This window comes from Tupaia chinensis, unplaced genomic scaffold (genome assembly GCF_000334495.1).
Source record: "Tupaia chinensis unplaced genomic scaffold, TupChi_1.0 Scaffold144704_1, whole genome shotgun sequence".
Taxonomy (NCBI): domain Eukaryota; kingdom Metazoa; phylum Chordata; class Mammalia; order Scandentia; family Tupaiidae; genus Tupaia; species Tupaia belangeri.
In genome coordinates this window covers 37,280-40,784 of record NW_006204565.1, presented here as the reverse complement: position 1 = coordinate 40,784, position 3,505 = coordinate 37,280, and the positions used below count along the sequence as shown (strand labels likewise).

The 3,505-nt window shown below is 37.3% G+C and overlaps 1 pseudogene; it reads left to right on the top strand.

Annotated features, from left to right (window-relative positions):
- Positions 1 to 1,824: 1,824 nt before the first annotated feature.
- On the top strand, positions 1,825 to 2,856 carry LOC102485748 (olfactory receptor 4S2-like; annotated as a pseudogene).
- The last annotated feature ends 649 nt before the right edge of the window (positions 2,857 to 3,505 follow it).

The window sequence follows — 3,505 nt, the reverse complement described above, 5'->3', positions numbered from 1 at the left end:
TAGTCTTGATTTGATTGGAGAAAAAGTTCTGAAGTTACTCCCACCCCTTTTTTTGAGAAGTTTTTACTATAGGGTATGTGCGCTTGCCAGACAGAGACAGAGAAACAGAAAGCAAGAAATCACCCCCCACGGGGGATGGTCCCGCCACAATCCATTCTCCTCCGTTCTCCTCTCGGGATCTTGGGCACGCACGCACACGCACCTGGCGTGAGTTTTAAACCACAGGGTCCCGGGTCGCAAACCGCGGTAGACCATGTGGGAGTCCAGTGACATAGCCATTATGCTAACTGCGGTTCCAAGTCCTGAAGTTACCCTTAATCAAAATGATTTCATATATCCCTTTTAATAAACATTCCAATGAGCCTATTGGGCTGCCTGAAATTCCACCACTGGAGATTCATCCATTTCAATATTGTTCGCTTCCTAACTACTTTCAAATTGTAATTCAGTAAGGATGTCTTCCTAGAAATAGTGAATTTGCCTAAACTGAGAGACTCAGTCGCAAGTGCTTCAAAATGTTTATGGAAAAGTGGACTTAAATTTCGTTTAGGTGCAAAATTTATTTAAGTTTATTTATTTCTTTCTTTCATGAGCAAGAGTGACAGTGCAGAGAGGGGAGGAAAGAAAGAGAGAGAGAAGCTACATCTCCAATAGGATCTTTATGCCCTTATCCACACCTGGTCTTCATCCAGCACCATATTACGGACAAGCACCATTCTACAGTAATCACGGAAATCTCCAGACTTGATGCTTGAATGTGAATTTTCCTGTGTTGAACTGCTTCACAGAGCATCACATTTTACCATTGTATCTCCGTCTGGCTGCTTGATCCAATCAACCAACCAACCAATCAACAAAATAATATCAATTAAAATGTAGAGGCTAGACAATAGGGATATTAATGTATTTTGAATCTGAATATGGAGAAACTACCAGAATGATCACTTCCCCTGATTTCAAATCAAACAGTCCTTTAATTGTATCTTACAGTCTCTTTCATATTCTCTTATTTCTGCTTTATTGTCAGGGTATGGAATATGGCTATTCCAGATAATAGAAGTAATTTAAATTTATGGTACAAGTAACTGTTAATATGATAGCAAAATTGAAACTTTATTTCACAAATAAGATAAGGGAGATTCCATGAAGCTAAATAATTTACAACAGTAATCTTTCAGAATTAGGTTTGGATCATTTGGATCCTCTTTCTAGTACACCACAGTTGCATCTTGAGTACATAGTAGCTTGTAATTAAGTAGGGACCATAAATTCATGCATATAAAGATCCGTGTTTTATAAAAATAACTTGCAGATGTCGCTTAGTCTCCATTCCTTGAGTGCCCATGAAAGAATGTGATGTGATGTGATGATCAGTCATGGCAGTAACTTAGAAGGTAAAATGTCAGCACTCACTGCTGGATCAAAAATAAAGCAAACATTCCCAGGTATGTAAATGTTATCATATCCACAAACACAAAAGTTGCTGCAAAATTAAGTGGAATGCCTGATACAAAATAAGAGCTAAGTACATTTCAGATATGCATGAATAAACTCTAATAAATGGTAAGGGAGGAGAGACACTTTATAACTTGTGAGACTTGGAACACCAACTTTATCTCATTGAACTTTGCTTCCTCATCTGAAGTGAATGGGGTAATATTGAGGTAAGATGGTCAAAATGTATGAGTGACAAATACCATTTTTTCCATTGTCAAACACTGTGATTATCCATTGGTTCTAAGTTGTCAATAAATACTTAGTCCTCTTACATTTCTTTCAGGAAATTTAATTGTCTCTTGAGAACTGTGTCTCTGGACCCACTCCATGGAAAAAATAAACAATGTAACTCAGTTCATTTTCTTGGGACTTTCTCAAAACCCAGAGGTTGAAGAAGTTTGTTTTGTAGTGTTTTCTTTCTTCTACACAGTCATTATTTTAGGAAATCTTCTCATCATGTTGACAGTGTCCCAGGGTAACCTCTTCAAGTCTCCTATGTATTTCTTTCTCAACTACTTGTCTTTTGTGGCCATTTGTTACTCATCAGTCACAGCTCCTAAGATGATTGTTGACCTGTTAGCAAAGAATAAAACTATCTCCTATGTGGGGTACATGCTGCAACTCTTTGGGTACATTTTTTTGGTTTCACTGAGATCTTTACCCTTATTGTAATGGCCTATGATCGTTATGTGGCTATTTGTAAACCCCTACATTATATGACCAACATGGACTGGGAACATGCAACAACATGTTACTGGGGACCTGGGTAGGAGGGTTCTTACACTCCATTATCCAAGTGGCTCTGGTAGTCCAACTACCCTTTTGTGGACCAAATGAGAATGATCACTACTATTGTGATATCCATCCTGTCCTGAAGCTTGCCTGCACAGACACATATATTGTTGGTGTTGTGGTGACAGCCAACAGTGGTACCATTGCCCAGGGGAGCTTTGTCATCTTGCTCATCTCTTATACTGTTATTCTGGTTTCTCTGGAAAGCAGTTGGCAGAAGGTAGGAGAAAAGCTCCCTCCACCTGTGGCTCCCACATTTCTGTGGTCATCATCTTTTTTGGTCCTTGTACTTTTATGTACATGCGACCTGACACTACTTTTTCAGAGGATAAGATGGTGGCTGTGTTTTTCACCATCATTACCCCTATGTTAAATCCTCTGATTTATGCATTGAGAAATGCAGAAGTAAAGAAAGCAATGAAGAGACTGTGGGTCAGGAAGGCTTTCTTGGAGGAAAATCGAAAGAGATGGAAGCAATCATTTAATCTGGGTGATATAAAATATTCTCAGCCTTGGCTAACTCAACAGTCAAGTGAAGACAATTACAGAAATCCCAATGGATTTTAGGGAGAAAACATGAAAGAATAACATTCTACAAAGTTAAGGTTTTACTTATCAGTATCATTTATATATACCAATGACAAATAAATCTTACTAAGAATGCCAATATAATTATACTCAGCATCATTATTTTCTCCTTTCTCTTTTACTTTTTGCCATTTTCCTTAAATAATGAGTCATCTGTGAAGTAATATTAAGTATTAAATATCTATAGATTAAGTGGATGAAAGAATATACTTTAAAAAAACAAGAGACCTTCACTAATGCATTCTGATATAAGTTCTACAAAGCACAATGTAAACAACATGAATTAGCTTGGGATAGCAGGAAAGACATGTACAGAAAGTGAAAGAGATTAGACATCCTAAGAAGATGCAAGATTTGTGTTCATCCTCAAGTTTTGGAAAAGTGCATTTGCCTTATCTGGCTGAGACTATTTGTCCAAGCAATAAAGGGAATGGGCTGATTTACCTCTAAGTTTTCTACTTTCCATCATAATATCCACTAATATGTTTCTGTTAACTGACTCTAGTCTACTTTTCTGAAATCAGTAGGCTCTATTAAATAAAATTACTAATAAGAAAAAGTAAAGAAAATGAATGAAAAAAAAAACACTGTGATGTACATGGAGACATGGGTAGGTTATGTTACGGGG